The sequence below is a fragment of the Bactrocera dorsalis genome, chromosome 6 (genome assembly GCF_023373825.1).
Source record: "Bactrocera dorsalis isolate Fly_Bdor chromosome 6, ASM2337382v1, whole genome shotgun sequence".
In the NCBI taxonomy this organism is placed as follows: domain Eukaryota; kingdom Metazoa; phylum Arthropoda; class Insecta; order Diptera; family Tephritidae; genus Bactrocera; species Bactrocera dorsalis.
The window spans coordinates 40,497,084-40,515,580 of NC_064308.1; positions in this window are offsets into that span (position 1 = coordinate 40,497,084).

The window sequence follows — 18,497 nt, forward strand, 5'->3', positions numbered from 1 at the left end:
GTCTATTTATCATCTTCTGTAAATCCTTCCTCGGCGATGCATTAAAAGTTAGACATGGTGATGAGACTGCGTTTTTGGCCGCTTCGTCGGCAAACTCGTTGCCTGGGATGCCCTTATGCCCAGGAACCCAAAAGATTTGGAGTTTCTTTTTGTATTTATTGTATATGGTAAATATTTTTAATAGCTGAGACTACAGACATACTATCTGTGCAAATAACGAAGTGCCCTTTGTTTTTAGTTGCAAATTCTGCAGCTTGTAATACCGCGACTGCTTCTGCTGTATAAATAGAACAGTGCAATGGGAGCCAACCGGCTGTTATGAGTGTTCCATTTTGGTGCACTACACCGAACGTTGTACTGTGGTCAGTTTTTGATCCATCTGTGAATATGGGGATCCATTTGATCATCAGCCTACTGTTAATTCGATCATACGCTTTTTCAAAGTCAGTGTCTAACACTGTGATGTGATTTTTGGTTGAGAGCGCATCGGCGATAAAGTGTTGTGGGTGGAGCAGTGCGTCAATGGTTCCATGTTTCTTTTTAAATGCTGACTGGTTGTGACTTATTAAATTATTTTTCAAGAAAAACCACATTAGCCTTTTCGTAAGCATTTTTCAAATATTTTGCTGAGACAGGAGGTTAGTCAGATTGGGCGATACCCACTTGTACTGTCCTGGGGTTTATTTGGCTTAGGGATTGGTAGTATGGTGGCCGAAAGCCACGTGTGTAAAGCCCCCCGTTGAGGATGTTGTTGTACAATGACAAAAGAAGACTAAGCTCGTTATTCGACCATGGTGAGCGTGATTTATGCCCCTTTGGGTTGCTTTGAGGAATCGTTTTGTTGGCTGCTGTTCTAATTATCTTGGTAATTGTGGCTGCTTCTTGGTGAATGTTTACAGGGTGCCACTCTTGTATCGCTTCTAGACAGTGTGTCTGGAATTGATCCCATTTTGCAAAGTCTGTCAAGAATTTTGGAGATCTCTTCAGGTTCTGTACGTTCAAATTATTTTGTAATTCTGTCAGAATTGGGTAATGGTCGCTTCCATAAAGGAAGTTAAGGATTTTCCGAACATTTAGGACTTAGTTGAGGTGAAGCCATAGTGATATCGACATGTGTGAACGTTCTGTGTGTAGAAAAGTGCGTGGCTGACCCGTTGTTTAGCACAATCAGATTCTCCGCGAATATAACATTTTCTAGTTGTGTACCTCTAGCATTGGTAGTGGCTGAACCCCAAAGGGGACTCCATGCATTGAAATCACCTAGTAGTAGCGTTTGAGCCTGGGTCTGATGGAGGAGATCTCTTATGTCTTTGTCGGAAAATGTTTGACTTGGTGGGGTGTATGCATTTATTATTGAGAAGGATGTAAGGAGATGCAGTTCTATGGCTATTGATAGGATATTTGTTTGTATAGCTATACGTTTGTGCGGAATATTCCGTTTTATTAGTATTGCGACCCCCAGCTTCGCATATCTGTTTTTACTGTCATTATAGAAGTACCAATATACGTCTTGGGGATTATAGTGTTAGTTACTTGAAAAGGGATGTGGGTCTCTTGAAGGCAAATTATATGGGGGTTAAGATCTTTTATCAATTGCTCTAACTCATTCTTATTGTTGCCATATCCTTTCAAATTCCACTGCATGATTTTTAATGACATATCAATTGTAAATAAAATATCAAAAATTAATTTAAACACTTGATTCTAATATAATATAACTTATAAAATAAATGATAATTGGGATGTCTAAAGCATCTTTAAGTTTAAGTTGTTTACTTGGCACTGTTTTTTTTTATAGGTAAACGTCTCAGTACGCTGGGACTTCCTTTGCTTATTGCTCTATCCATGGCATTTGTTGTAGACGTAGACGTGTCGGTATCCATGTGGTGATCTGCTTCTTTTTCAGTTTCTGTTTTCGACGTTTTCTCGCTACCGTAGTTGTTGTGTTGATTTAATGTAAAAATAGTATGATCTTTTGTTGAATTAGTTGTTGTTGTCAGATTAGTTTTATTTGTTGGCTGGGTGTTGAGTTCCGTTAAAAATTTTTGTATACTGTCTTTGCTAGTAGTTGCTTTCACGGTTTCTTGCGTATTATTGGGAGCTTCTGAAGTAGAGTTGTTGGAATCAGGCGGATTATGTGTATTTACTTGTGCTGTAGAATTGTCTTGTAATTTTGTTGTTTGGGCGAATGAAATGGAATTTGTGACTGCGATTGGATTTTGTATTTTGTGTAATTTTAACGCTTCGCGCATAGAACATTTCTTCTCAGTTTTTATTTTAAGAATAGCTTTGGCCTGTTGATATTTGGGGCATGTGTTGGCCGAGGCTGCGTGTTCTCCAAAACAATTTGCACATGATATTCTGATGCAGTTTTCTGGTTGGTGGGTTATTTGAAAGTCCTAAAAGTAAAAGAGTCAGATATAGGGTTATATATACCAAAGTGATCAGGGTGACGAGTAGAGTTGAAATCCGGATGTCTGTCTGTCCGTCCGTCCGTCTGCCGTGCAAGCTGTAACTTGAGTAAAAATTAAGATATCATGATGAAACTTGGTACACATATTTCTTGGCTCCATAAGAAAGTAAAGTTCGAAGATGGGTAAAATCGGCCCACTGCCACGCCCACAAAATGGCGGAAACCGAAAAACTATAAAGTGTCATAACTAAGCCATAAATAAAGATATTAAAGTGGAATTTGGCACAAAGGATGGCATTAGGGAGGGGCATGTTTGGACGTAATTTTTTTTGGAAAAGTGGGCGTGGCCCCGCCTCCTACTAAGTTTTTTGTACATATCTCAAAAACTTCTATAGCTATGTCAACCAAACTCTATAGAGTCGTTTCCTTCAGGCATTTCCATATACAGTTCAAAAATGGAAGAAATCGGATAATAACCACGCCCACCTCCCATACAAAGGTTATGTTGAAAATCACTAAAAGTGCGTTAACCGACTAACAAAAAACGTCAGAAACACTAAATTTTACGGAAGAAATGGCAGAAGAAAGCTGCACCCAGGCCTTTTTTAAAAATTGAAAATGAGCGTGGCGTCGCACACTTATGGACCAAAAACCATATCTCAGGAAGTACTCGACCGATTTCAATGAAATTCGGTATATAATATTTTCTTAACACCCAAGCCCTCTTCCAATATAACGCTATTTTGAATTCTATCTGATGCCTTCTCTGTATAATATATACATTAGGAACCACTGATCATAGCGGAATAAAACTTAACACAAACACGGTATTTGAGCTGAGGTATCCCTTGTGGAAAAATTGTCGTGATCGGACTATAACTTTTCAAGGTCCCTGATATCGAACACGAAGAACTCAGTGCCTAACCTAACCTAACCTAATTTTTCACCGAAAATATCGGTAAATCTATCAGAATTTAATTCTAATTAATTTTACAGCAAAATAAAAAAATATGTAAATGACGGATAATGAAATCTCGATTATCACTTTATCATTCGAGAGTATAAAATGTTCGGTGACACCCGAACTTAGCCCTTCCTTACTTGTTTTATTTGCAGTTCCATACTCAGTGTATTAGTTTTGTTCTGTGCTTGTCGTCTCGGCCTGTGAGCTGAGGTTGTACTTATATTTTCCGTTGGTATTTCAATGATACTTTCGCCGTCAAAGCTATTATTGAAAAAACTTTGGCCTTCTGTATCTTCTGTATATTTTGGTTGCTATTAATTGTGTTAGATGAGCTAGCATGTAACTCAAAAACTTTATTTTTCTTTTTTATTTTGCGTATTCTGGACAGCCTTTTTTCGAACATTTTTTTTTGTGGTCTATCCAAACCTGTTAAAAAAAATGAAGTTTAAAGAATCAAGGAATAAAACAGCTGGAAAGAACGATCATTAAGACAATCGATCAACAATCATTGTTTACTTTTTCCATTCTGCAATAGATTTCAATGTTGGCCCCTTGCTGTTGAGGGAATCATGCAACTTCTTCCAATATGAATTTGCATTTTCTTTATTCTCCTTCTGAAATCCGTTTCCTACGTTAACTGGGCCTTATTCCACAAAAACAGTTTTTTAGATTAGGAAAATTGTAAATAAAATATGCTTACATTTCAATGAAAGTTTGTTGCCTCTCAACAGCTTTGTGAACGAATTTCACATGAAAAGAAATACATTTACGGTTAGGGAACACAAGTTTGGGAATTTTTTCATTGGGAACGGCGTTCTCGCGAGGTTCATGATAATTTCCTAGATAATTTTTGAAGAAATTCTATTAAATTAAAAAACGATAGTTGAAAGCCTAAAAATTGCACTTCTTTTTTCAAAAATTCGCGTTGGTCGAGTTGAACTTTCATATTTGAAATTTGTAATGTCTGAAAAATTTTTTCTATCAGGGGTGTTGTGGAATCCAAGACAGAATTGCTTAGCTGTCAGAATTGCAAGCCAATTCTGATTTTCAATGATGTCACAGTATCTGATTGGATTTTTGTCTTTTCGAACATACACAAAACCAATATTCAAATCAGCTATTTACTAATGCGACAAAACCTGCAAATGAATACATTTGGAAGCAATCCCATTAAAGTTTTTAATGAATTCCGAATTAAAGAAAGATTTTAAGATATAACATTTATCGCATATGGATGTTAAATATTATGTAAATATAAAATGGAATATTTCCCCAAAGTTATAGATGGGAATTCGAAATATTGTGGAAGCTAGAAGGGAAATATGAGCGCTTGGGCAGAAAGCGAAAACTTTGGCGCGCGATTTCTCGGTTTTTCAGTTCTACGATTTTCCCTAATTGGCGGACAGGATAGAAATAAACTATTTAGGCAAATCTTTGGCATTAAATTGTCCTCTATTTAAACTAAAAGAACAAAGAAAAGTTAAGTTTGAACATATGCACATGCGAAAAGCATCTGGCAATTGCTTCCCAAAGGTAAAATGTAAAAGATTTCGTATAAAAAAATAATTGCGAATGATCTTAAAATAAAAATAAGGTAACATTTGAGTTTAAACTGCGCGCGTCTAAGGATTTGGAGATTTATTTTTTTTTAGGTTGGTAATACTGTCAGTCACATTTATGTCAAATTTCATGTCAAAATATTCATTAGTGTTTGAGATACGTGTCATTTTGTGAGCTGCTAAAAGTGAGGTTTTCGTTTTTTGCGATGTCGAAATTTGTTGAGCAAAGAATTCGCATTAAATTTTGTTTACGGAATCAATTTTCTGCTGCGGATACGTTGAGTCTGGTGCAGAAAGTCTTTGGTGATGAGGCTATGTCTAAAAAAAATGTTTACAAGTGGTATAGTGAGTTCCAAGCCGGCCGTGAACATGTCGAAGACGAAGAGCGTCCAGGGCGACCATCAACCTCAACAGACGACGCTCACGTTCAATAAATCAAAGTTTTGGTGTTGAAAAACCGTCGATTAACAATTAGAGACCTCGCTGATGAAGTTGGCATATCGAAAGGCTCAGCCAATACCATTTTGAAGGATGTTTTGGGCCTCAGGTGCGTCAAATCTCGACTGGTACCGAAAGCATTGAATTTTTTGGAAAAAAAGGCGTCGCGTTGCAGTTTTTGAAACGATGCTTTCCGAATACCAGGGTGTCATGAAATGCATTATAAATGGCGATGAGACTTGTCGCTCAAAAATCAAGGTCATGTTGACTGTTTTCTTCGATTATCGTGGTCTTGTGCATTATGAATTCCTTCCAACCGGTCAAACAGTCAACAGGGAATATTATTTGAACGCTATGCGTCGTTTGCGTAACGCTATCCGCCTAAAAAGGTCGGAATTGTGGAAAAAAAATTCTTGATTTTTACACCACGATAATGCACTACCCCATACTACCCTCGTAATTCGTGATCATTTCGCCAAAAACTCAACCCATATCGTTCTGAAACCACCGTATTCACCTGATCTGGCGCCGTACGACTTCTGGCTGTTCACCAAGCTCCGGGGACACCGTTTTTATACGATAGAAGAGATTCAAACCACAGCGAAGACGGAACTGAAGGCCATCCCGGAAAGTGACTACACCCAGTGTTTCGAAGATTGGAAAATCTGTTGGCATAAGTGCATTGCATCGGGAAATTGATTTGGAAGAATAAATAAAGAATTTTCAAAATAAATACAATGTAATTTTGCACAAATTGGAAAATATGCCGAAAAAATGTAGTGAAGAATTAACTGACGCTTTATTTCATGAAGCTGCTGAAGAAATTATGGACACTGAAGGTAAGAAATGCTTTTATGCGGCACATAGCACAAATTTCAAATTTCTTAATATTTAATTTACAAAATTTACAAAAATTTTTCCATTTCTTCTCTTTATTTACAATATTTTTATTTTTGATAGCAGCTGATAATTTGCAAGCCAGTGTTGCAAATAATACAATGGCGTTTTAGTGTTGCTTATTTGAAAGGATGTAGCAGATGCATTGTACATTTGTTAGTATAAAAGCAAAAATATGCTCGCTAATTTGCAATTGCAAATATGCAAGACCATTTGCACCAGATTCTGAATTGTCCTATAGCATATTTTTTCCATATACATAGGGTTTGTTCGGAAAGTAATAAGACTGAGACGATTTAAAAATAATTTATTGAACCAATCGTTACAATTCTTTAAAAAATTTCAAAATAGGCTATTTCTGCGTCGATGCAGTGGGTTCAGCGCGATTTCCAAGCATTGAAGGCCTCACGGAAGGCATTCTCCGGCCTTGAAGCTTTGAGAGTTGTGGTGCACGCTGCTCGTCTCAAAATGCTTGCCTTTCATCGGCCTTTTCAGGTAAGAAAACAAGAAAAGTCTGGGGGCCACATCTAGGATGTAGGGCGAGTGCGGAAGTGTTGGGATGCCGGCCTTGGTTATGTAGCTGTTCACAAGAAAGGCGGTGTCGTGGGGCAACTTCCAAACGGCTGCGATGTCTTATTGGACACGATTGACCTTTCGCTTGTAGTTACTGCACCCTTGCACTTACCATTAAAATTTGCAACGTTCGCCTTGTTGGAGTAGAAACGCTCGGGCTTATATTCTTCTTTGCGTTAAAATTTATTTCAAAGGCTTAGTCACGACAAAGGTTTGTTCACTACTTAAAACTATATGTACATCGGATTTATGTATATGGAATATCTTGCACCAGTATTGTGCTGACACGCAAATATTTTAATCCCTCGGATTATAGTTTATAAAAATTAGAATATAAAGGGTTCGCACGCTTAAATGCTGGCCCGCCACTGCTTTGTTCACTGTTTTATTCACTCGGCTCAGAAATCGAAGAAAGGGTTCACAAATAATAATGGCACGCAACTGTCTGGATCACTAAAGGACGGCGATGCACATTGACAGCCGAACGAGTGGTTGGTGTCGGGGCTGCTGGCATGTCTGCATCCATATTGATCTGTTTGGAAGAGTGTTATTTCAATTGAGTGGGTCGTTAGATTAATCAACTACTTTTGTGAGTGTTTTAAATATATATATGTATATATGTATTTATATAAATTTTTATCTTATTTTGTTTTTATATTTGGTTTATTTTAGCGGTTTGTCGGTTTTCGTTTCGCGGTTATCGGCGATCGGTAAGAAGCATAGTTTGACGAGCGGTCTTGTTAACTTTCCGGATTGCGTACGGAGATCGGCGACGCGAATATGAGCCTGGATAAAGCTTCTCTATGCGACCCAGCCGCCATTCGGTAGGTGCAGGCAATCGTCGTGAATCAGGACACAATCTCCAACTTTTGGCGCATTTTCTGTATTTTTCCATCGGTACCTCTTGTGGAGGTCCTTTATATAGTCTTCTTTCCATCGGCTACTGAAATTATGATGGAGAATTTTAATTCTTTCCCATCTATTTAATAAAGAAAGCGACTCCACGCCTGGCTCAGGTGTGGCGAGAATGGGTGCTCCTTTTAAGAAATGCCGTGGAGTTAGGGCTGTGAAGTCGGAGGGATCTTGCGATAGTGCTGTGAGCGGCCGTGAGTTGAGAACGGCTTCAATTTTAGCTAATAATGTCGTGAATTCTTCATAGTTAAATTTATAGCTGCCGGCTAGCTTCTTGAAATGAGATTTGAAACTCTTTACAGCTGATTCCCAAAAACCGCCCATATGAGGAGCGCTTGGAGCCACATAGCCTTTCATGAGAGTGGGAGATCTTAGCATGGCCGCCTTTATTTGAAAAGGCCCAGCAAAATCGACACCTGTGGTCGGGAAAGGCAGAGCGAAATTGCAGCGTTCAGGTGGAAGTGCTGCCATAATCTGAGTTCGCATTTTTTGCTTATGCATAGTGCAGATATTGCACATGAAAATGAATTTCTTGATCTGGGGCTTAAGACGGGGAATATAATACTCTTGGCGTACCATATGTTGCATGAGGCGTTGTTCTGCGTGCAACATTAATATATGGATGCAATTCAGGAGTAATGTGGCAAAAGGAGACTTCTCAGGTATTATGATGGGGTGGCGTTCATTGTAAGTCAGGCTTGAATTAGCGAGCCGACCATTAGCACGAAGCATACCTTTCGTGTCTAAAAATGGGTTTAGTACTAAGAGTGAGCTCTTTTTGCCAATTAGCTTCGATTCTCTTAGTAACGATATGTCGCGACTGAAGTAGCGCGTTTGGGTTGAAGCGATAAGCGCGACCTTTGCTTTTTGTAAGTCCTGGTGCGTCAATGTATCGCAATGGGTGTAAGTTACTCCTTTAACTTTAAGTTTGCGTGGTGGTGGCAAGATCCAGGGGTTTGCACCCTCTTGTACCTATATCAGCAGGATTGTCGGCACTGGCTACGTGTCGCCATGTGGCTGCTCCTACTAGGTCAAGTATTTGAGAGGTTCGATTAGAAATATATGTTTTCCACGAGTGTGGTGGCTTTTCTAACCAAGCTAGAACGATTTCGGAATCGGACCATAGATATAATTTGCATTTGGTCATGTTCATGTGGGTCTGCACTATGGAAAACAGCTTTGCTAGTAGCAGAGCGCCACAGAGTTCAAGTCGTGGTAGACTTATCGTTTTTAGAGGTGCTACTTTTGCTTTTGCAGCTAGTAGGTGGCTTGTGGTTGCGGTGTCGCTTTGTGCGCGCACATAGATCGTGGCACAATATGCCTTTTCAGAGGCATCGCAGAAGCCGTGTAGTTCCACTTTGTATTCGGGGGAATGGTTTACCCACCGTGGATTTTGTATCTGCGAGATATCTTTTAGATTATTAGCAAACTGGGACCACTTTTCTAAGCGAAGTGGTTTCACTTGTTCGTCCCAGTCTGTTCCGTCTAGCCATAATTCTTGAATCAGGATTTTCGCTTGTATCATAATTGGCGCAAGCCATCCTGCGGGGTCAAAAAGTTTTGTTATTGAGGATAAAATTTGCTTTTTTGTTATGGCGGATAATGCGGCTATGGACTCTGTCGTGTATGAGAACTGGTCCGATATCGCATTTCATTGGATGCCCAGTGTTTTTGCTACACTTTCCTTTTCAAATATAAGGAAATTAGTATCCAATTTGTTATCGTTTGGTATATTTTTTAAGATACCTGGGTGATTAGCTGTGATCTTTTTTAGAGGAAATCCTGCGGTGTTGAGGCTCTTTATCACCTGTGATAAGGACTCGTATGCTTGTGAGAGGCTGTGGCTCCCAGACAGGATGTCGTCTACATACGTATGTGTTTTTAAGACTTGTGTTGCCAGAGGAAATTCTGACTTTGTGTCTTCTGCCAGTTCGTGGAGTGTACGAATGGCGAGGTATGGGGCACAGTTTACGCCAAAGGTAACTGTTTTTAATTTAAAGTCGCGTAATGGACTATTGGGAGATTTTCGGAAAATAATTCGTTGAAAATCTTGATCATCTTTATGTACGACTATTTGTCGATACATTTTTTCAACATCCCCATTGAAAACGTATTTGTATATACGTCAATTTAGTATGAGGAGCATTAAATCTGGTTGGAGTGTGGGGCCCGTGAATAGAATATCATTGAGGGAATTCCCCGAGCTAGTGCATCTGGAGGCATTAAAGACAACTCTAACTTTTGTTGTTTTTTTGTCAGGCTTTACTACTGCATGGTGTGGCAAGTAGAATGAGTGATATTTGCCTTTTATGATTTTTTCGCATGGGCTTACTTCCTCCATGTGATCTAAATGGAGGTATTCTTCTAAGACACCATCATAATGTTGTTTGAGCTCACCTTTTCTAAGTAGGTTTTTTCCATACTTAGAAACTGCTGTATTGCAGAGGTGCGAGAGTGACCTATTGCGAGTGTATCTGGAAGTTGTTGTTTAAATGGTAGTCGTACGACATACCGACCATTTCTTGATCTAGTAGTTGTGGCTTTGTAAAAGTCTTCACAATACTGATCTTCTGGCGTTGTAATGGTAATGGGGGGGAGTTCTTCCAACTCCCAAAATTTCCTTAATTGTGAATTAAGGAATTCATTAGATATCTCTTCCACTTGAGTTGTCATGGCGGTAACTGGTTCTGTTACTAGTCCACTTAGTATCCAACCGAATATAGTATTTTGAGCTAGAAGGGTGTTTGAAATTTTTTCAACCCCTTCTAGAATAATTTGAGGTATGAGGTCGCTGCCTAATAGAAGATCTATTTGAGCGGGGGTGTTGCAGTTAGGATCTGCTAGCTTTAGGTGTGTAACCTTTTGCCAATGCTTGCTATTTATATGATAGCTTGGAAGCAGGTTCGTAAGTTGCGGTAAGACTATAGCTTCTGCTTGAATGCGCTTATCCGCTTGGGGGAAATTAGGGTAACGGGGCAGATTTTATTTGAGTTTTGTACTACTCTTCCTCCAATTCCCGTAATTTCATAATTGGCATGTTTTGTTGGTAGTTTTAGCCTATTTTGTACCCAAGACGCTATGAATGATCGTTGTGATCCTTGGTCTATTAGGGCTCTCAATTTGAAAATTTCTCCTCGGTGTTCGATGGAGATAACTGCTGTGGGTAGTAGTACCCTACTTTGATTCTCGCTGTGAAGCGTTTGTGTTTTCAAAGCCTTTGAGCAGCATGGTGTCTCTTGGCAAATTTCGGGATTTTGAGTTTCGTGAGTTGCGGTTGCAACTAAACCCGTGGCTCTTTTGGAGAAAGCGCTACTTTGGGGTGAGCTAGGAAAGTTATTGAAATGCAACATTGAATGATGCCTCTTGTGGCAATATACGCAATTGAATTTGCTTTCGCAATTATTGAGATTGTGTGAGTGGAACAAGCAGTATGTACAGAGTCTTTTTGCTCTGACAAAGTTGTTCCTTTCATTGATATTAAGTTGTTTAAACTTTTCGCAAGCTTTCAGCTTGTGCCCTCCTTTACACAGTTCGCATGACGTTTGTTTATATTGTTCGGATGTGAACGATTGATTTTTAAAGAAGCTTCTGTTTAAATCGTGGTTGCTACTAGCTTGGGGTCTAATGAAACTTCGATTTAGGTCGTGTTGGACGTTTTTTGTTCTGACCGTTTTTTTATCTACCCTTTCCGCGATTTCATATTGGGTAGTTAAGAAATCTTTCATTTGTTGCCACGTTGGCCATTTTCTTCGTGATGAGAGCGATTGCTCCCACAGAAGCAAAGATTTTTACGGTAATGCCGCGGAGCATATATTTACCAGTATGGGGACCCAGTTATCTGTGGGAATATTCTGTGTCGCTAGAACTGACAAGCAATTTTAAACAGTGGATTGAAGTTTTATAAATTCTTCACTTGTTTCCTTCTGAATTTTTGGTAAATTCATTAATATTGTGACTTGTTTGTCGACTAATATTCTTTCGTTCTCGTAGCGAGCTTTTAAAGCTTCCCAAGCATAATTGAAATTTTCGTCATTAAGAGCGAACTGTTTTACTATTGCGCCTGCTTGACCTTTGACGTTTTGTATCGGAGGTGATACAATTTTTGCGCTTGAGATAATTTAGGATGGTTTATGTACACGGCCGTAAACATGTCCCGGAAGGACGGCCATTGTTCATAACTTCCATGACATATTTCTGTATCGCATGCTGGCACTTTAAGGTGAATGCCGGAACTCGCGTGTCCAGAAATTGCTTAGATTTTCTTTTTTTATTTCTAATACCGATTCAGAATTGTCTTGAATCGGTAAACATGAAAATCGAGTGCAGTATCGAATTAGACTGTTACTCTCAGCAAAAAATTTAGTATATGAAATATCTTTAATTTTTTTTGCTTTGTAGCACCTTGCTTTGAGCGTGTAGCTTCAGCAGGTGTACATGGGCTCTTTTCTTCAGTAATCATTTTTTGTACTTTCAGATATTGAATAGATTTAGATTCCTTAGAATCTCCGTTCATTTAGTCTGTGAGTAAAAATTTAAAATATGAGACAGAAAAACTTCTCTCAGTGTACATCTGTTAAAAATAAATGCGTTTGAATCTTTAAGATAAACGGTTTGTATGTTTGTTGTATACACAACGTATCGAATAACGAACGCGTATTTCGTTTTCCTTATTGTATTTTTGTTGTATCCGTATACGCAATGTCTGAACTTACGAACGAGTGTTTCGTTTTCTTTATTCCTAATAGTTGTGCTATTAGTTTGTTTTGTTTTCTTTCTATTTTATTTATTGCTTCGTATTCCTAATAGTTGTGTTATTAGTTTGTTTTTGTTTTTTCGATTTTATTTATTGCTTCGCACTCGTTCGTTTATAATTGCGTATACGGGCGATAATAAAGAAAGAGAGAAGGGTTAATGACCTTTGTATATAAAAAGATTTTTTTCCGTTTGCAATCCTGCTTGCTTGTGCTTTAGCAAGAACAAGAGGTATTGCTTGAAATATGCCGATTTGGCCTTTGGATATATGTGAGAACAATTAGAAATACCAACACGTATGTAAAGTATGTGCTGGTTTTGTCTTTTATTATTATTGTTATTATTATTTTTTTTTTTTGATTTGACCGTATATTTTTTTGGAGTTAAATTAAAATATTTATAATTGCAATTAGCTCTCCGTTTAGTTTTATTAAATTTTCAAATTAATTCCCGAAAGTTTAAAATAGTTTTAGTTTAAACGTAGGAAATACAGTCAAAGGCAAATTGTATGCCGTATGTCTTTATGTATGATTTTACAATACAAATGACGCGGGAGAAGAAAATTTGTGATATGCGGGTATGCACTCTAAGTACACATTGGGATATGTGCAATTTTGTAGAAATTGATATTTATTATAATATTTATACATACATATGTGTGTATGTTCTTTTCCAACATTGGTTGGTACTTACGAGTATATGTCAATATATGTATAATTAAATATAAAATATGAATATAAGTATTTGCATATATGTATGTTGTATTTTATTATTTTAATTTTTCCTTCTACTGATCGAATTTGTCCGAGCTTACTATTTGCAATCCTGCTTATACTTTTGGAGTATAAGGGGTATTGCCGGAAAATGGGGTCAAGTGCATACTTGATTTTTTTTTTCAAATTTGTGTGTTTGGAAACACAAGGGTAAGCGTAAATAGGACCTTTTTTCTTAGATATGTATATGAAAGTATATATATAACTAGAGGACCCGTCCACGCTTCACTGTGGCTAATAAATAGATAATACCACTACCATCTATATGATTTCTATTAGTTGGATTATAATTATTAGTTAATGGGATATAATATTTTGTGAAGCAACTTGTGTTAGTTTAAAAAAAAATGGATCATAAAGCATTTCGTGTGTTAATAAATCATTGCTTTTTGGAGGAAAATACTGTTGAATTTGGGCTCAGGGAAATCCACCGATGAAAAGATATTTGCTAAGTTTAAAGAGGCGAAAGCTCTGTGCAAAGTGAGTGCCTCGCAAGTTCATAATCCAACAAAAACAACGAATAACTGATTCTGAGAAGTGTTTAAGTGCTCTCTAATCGTAATAAAGCCGAAATTTTTCGTCAGTGATAGAAACATGGCTCCATCATTTTCCCCCGGAGTCCAATCGACAGTCATTGTAGAGGACTGCACATGATGAACCGCTTCTCAGGCGTGGAAAGACGAAAAAGTCGGCTGGAAAGGTTATGACATCAGTATCTTGGGATGCATGTGTTATAATATATACTCAGTGACTGAGTACTGAGCCAGTTATAATCTATTTCACTGCGTATTTGGTTGCAGTTCTTTTCTTCTATTCCAAATATTTAGCAATTCTATTATTTTTGAGAAGACTCTGTTTACAATTGTACACATACACATGTATATTTAAATGATTCCTACAAACATGAATTTTGAACAAATTCTTATGATTTTGAATACATTTTTTTGTATTTATAAGGTGTATTAAACTTTGACATAAAGAGATAAAAGGTATCCTATGTCCTTACCCTGGTTCTAAGCTACCTCCCCACCAATTTTCAGCCAAATCGGTTCAGCCGTTCTTGAGTTATAAATGGTGTAACTAACATCAACTTTCTTTTATACATATATATAAATAGATTATAAATTTGAAAAAAAAAAAAATCAAGTATACACTTGACCCCATTTTCCGGCAATACCCCTTATACTCCATAATTATGTTATACTGTTCATACATATATTGGAGGTAAATACATATATATATATAGCGCACCAAACTGGTTTTCGGTTTCCCGGAAATTAACCGTAAGTTGGAACAGTTTGGCGGTAACCATTTTCTTAAAAGGTTAACCCGACTTTAATACAGTTTTTATGAATATAAACTGTACCTGTTACCAGCATACATATATGAAAATAAAAATTTTTTAAATAAGAAGTGGAGTCGATACAACTCACTTTGAGCCGCTTCAAGGGGCTAAGGGCTGTGACTGCAATAAAGATGGGGGGATATGCCGATGCCTGCGATCCGTTTCCTTTCCGTTTTTTTTTTTCCGAACTGCTTCTTGTTGTTTTGATGCCGATGTTGGTTTCCTTTCCTCGTTTTTATTTATTATTTTATTTTATTTTTTTTTTGTTTTTAATGTTATTTATTCATTATTTATTATGAAACTTTGTTCTTTTTGTTTAACTTAATTTTTGTGGTTTTCGCGCCCGATAATTGCACTATCAACGCGCCCGTTTTGCGATTTGAGCCACTTTTATTTTTCGCGCCCGGTGTTTGAAGGGATTTTATTTTTTGTTTGTTTCCTTTTTACTTTCGGCTTTTGCCACACAATCTTCAATGTTTAATAATATTTTTATCACTTCCTTTGTGAATATATATATGGGTTTTGTTTTGTTGTTTTGGTAATTGCACTTTAGGTTTTTTTTGTTCTTTTATTTGCTTTTGTAAACAGTTTTTTTTTTTGGTTATGGTAACTGCTCTGTTGGCCCGTTTTTGAAGCGGTTAGTTATACTTTTTCTACAACTGCACTTTATGCTTCACATACATGCATAAACATATGTATATGTCGGTGTGTATATAATATTTTTCCTTTTTGTGGTCACCGCAAAATATATATCAACTCGCACTGTTTGGATTTTTTAATGTTTTTTTTCAATAGTGCCTTTCTTTAAGGCTCGAAGGGCCATAATTACTGCACCCTTGCACTTACCATTAAAATTTGCAACGTTCACCTTGTTGGAGTAGAAACGCTCGGGCTTATATTCTTCTTTGCGTTAAAATTTATTTCAAAGGCTTAGTCACGACAAAGGTTTGTTCACTATTTAAAACTATATGTACATCGGATTTATGTATATGGAATATCTTGCACCAGTATTGTGCTGACACGCAAATATTTTAATCCCTCGGATTATAGTTTATAAAAATTAGCTTAAATGCTGGCCCGCCACTGCTTTGTTCACTGTTTTATTCACTCGGCTCAGAAATCGAAGAAAGGGTTCACAAATAATAATGGCACGCAACTGTCTGGATCACTAAAGGACGGCGATCGAAAACTGGCGATATACGGGCCCTTTTGTTGGCTGATATCCCGCTGCATGTAATCGAATGTGGTGTGTATGTGCTTGTGTGGGTGTGAGATGCTCTCACCTTTGGGTTGTATTGATGTGGACTGTGGTGTGGTGATGTGGAAGTGAATGTGGGGAGTGTAGCGTGTTAGTGATGGGTGTAGGTGTGGTGTGGGGCAGGCGACTAAGGCTCATTTAGCCAGCTTAAGTCTCTTGAGGACTTCCACGTAAAACTTCGCGTTGACTCCGTTTGAGTTGAAAACCTTGCGCAAACTTTGTCGGTGTTTGTCGAAGTCGTAGGTCTCCCAGCACGTTCTTCATTATCGTTTTTTAAACCAAACGGGGGTCGTGTAAACTCAAACTATTATTCACACAGAAAGCGGTTTCTCAATATCGGATTTTTTAACGGTATTTGGTGAAATCCAATTTTTAAGTCTATTACCGAAAAATATTTGTATTTCCCTGATTGGGCTAATACATCATTTATTCGCAGAATAGGGGAGCGGTCTGGAATAGTAACAGAGTATAACTATTGGGTCGGCTTTAGAATACCGTCCCAGGATTTTGGAAATAAAATGGGTATGGTCGTATAGACGAGGTTCTCCAGATCAAGAATTAAATCCAAAAATACGAAATTCAAAAGTGGTAATTTTCAACTTTAAACGCAAATATCTCGAAAATTATTGGTTTCCTGCGGCTATAACTATACTTATATATTCTTTATCTGGAGAACCTCCTACCATACCCATTTTATTACCGAAATCCTGGAACGGTATTCTAAAGTTTTCCCTAACGTTTTTGTAATCGACTGCAATTCTATTCTTCTGTTACCTGTAGTGTGTAGTTTCTTTGAACCGATCCAAGCAGGAGAGTAGTATGGCGACCGTGATGGCCTAATTATGTCATGATCTAATAACTCTTTGACCTGTTTCACAACTTCATCTAATTATGCCATGATCTAATAACTCTTTGACCTGTTTCACAACTTCATCTTTTAACGTTACTGGATATGTATAGAATCTCGAATAAATTGGATCATATTTAGTTGTTCTTATTCTCCTTATATCCTTATTTCTTTCGCTGTAGTAATGAAAACAAGCTTCTCCTCAGGCTCTGTGTAAAATTAAGGATATTTTTTTACTAAATTTTTTTAGTTTTTATTTTTGAGAGGTGGTCATATGTGACTTTCGAATGTTTATGTTATTTATTGCTTGAGAGGTTTGCTGTTTTATATAAATTGTAACGTTATTGCTGATTATCATATAATTGTCCTTGGTGTGGATTATGGCAGATAATTCCTAAATTTGCATGGAATTAAGTTAATGTTAGTAATAAAAATGCTCTAACTTTGACAAATTTAATATATAAAGATTTATATAAGAATGTTGAGTGATTTCGGTCTTTCCTCCTATAAAGTTAGCGTAAAATCTTTTGTCATTGGGTATTGGGTGTTTAAGGGGTCCCAGTGGTCTAGAATTTTCCAAAAATCGATTTTTTTGACAGTTCGAAAGTATAGTCCTATAAAAATATACTGTAAAATTTTTGGAAGGATATTCACATTATTTTAGCTTCTACAGCCGTTTTAGCAGGTAGCGCAGGTATCTAAAATATAGACACTCTAAACTTTAAACTCATTTATCTCAAAACTATTTTTTCGGCGTGCCGTTTATGATAAAAGAAACTATCCATCCGAATCACTTGAAGTTTTAATATGGTGTTTATAAGATCAATATCTATCGCTGCGGCTACGATCAAATTTTAATTTTAAGAACTTCGATTTTTTTTCGTTCTAAAACTGGTCAAAAAATAGTTGTTTTCAGAATCTGAACTTTAAAAGCGCGAAATTTTTTTAATTTTCAATTTTGTTTTTTTGGTTCTAGTCCTGGCGATAGCTGCACTCCTACTGATTAATAATTTATTTGGTTTTTATGTTTCAGATGTTCAGAAGAGTCAAAATCAACAACGGCACCGGGAGTAATCTTTTAAGATAGTTTTTTTGGACGCCATTTTTAATATTGTTAAACATTTTTTTTATTTAACAAAATAATATTTTTGTCTTTTCATAAGTGTATAAATAAACTGTAAAAATTTTAAATTGATTGCTTTTTTAAACCTTAAAAAATCCATATAACACCTTTAATTCGGTTCTTAAAGGAGCGGGGTGAATACACTGTCAATTAGGATTGCAATTAGGATTCCATTATTGCTTGTCTTACATTCAAAGTAAGATAAGGAAGAACTAGTTATTAAAAAAAAAAATGAAATAAAATTGTTGCGGCATTGTGTGATTGTAAAAATTTTCACAAGGAGGGATTGTAGGTTTTTTCTGAGAAATATTATTATTGTAGTAGGTTGAAAATTGTGATTTATATTGTTGGCTCTCAACCTTAAGGCATAACTTAAATGCCCGAGGAAAATCTTTTGGCTCTCTAATTCCAAAAGGTGGTCATAGAAATTATATTTTTTAGAATAAACAATTGAATTTTACAAAAAAAATCAAATTTGCCATAAAAGTTCGAAAATTCCAGAAATTACCCAGAAATTAACTTTAACCTCGAATAACTTTTAAAGGAGTGAGTATATCGAAAAATTGTCCAGACTATTTTTATAGAGCATTTATTTCTGTACAAGAATATGACTTTTTTATTTTTACAAACAAGAAAGTTCCAG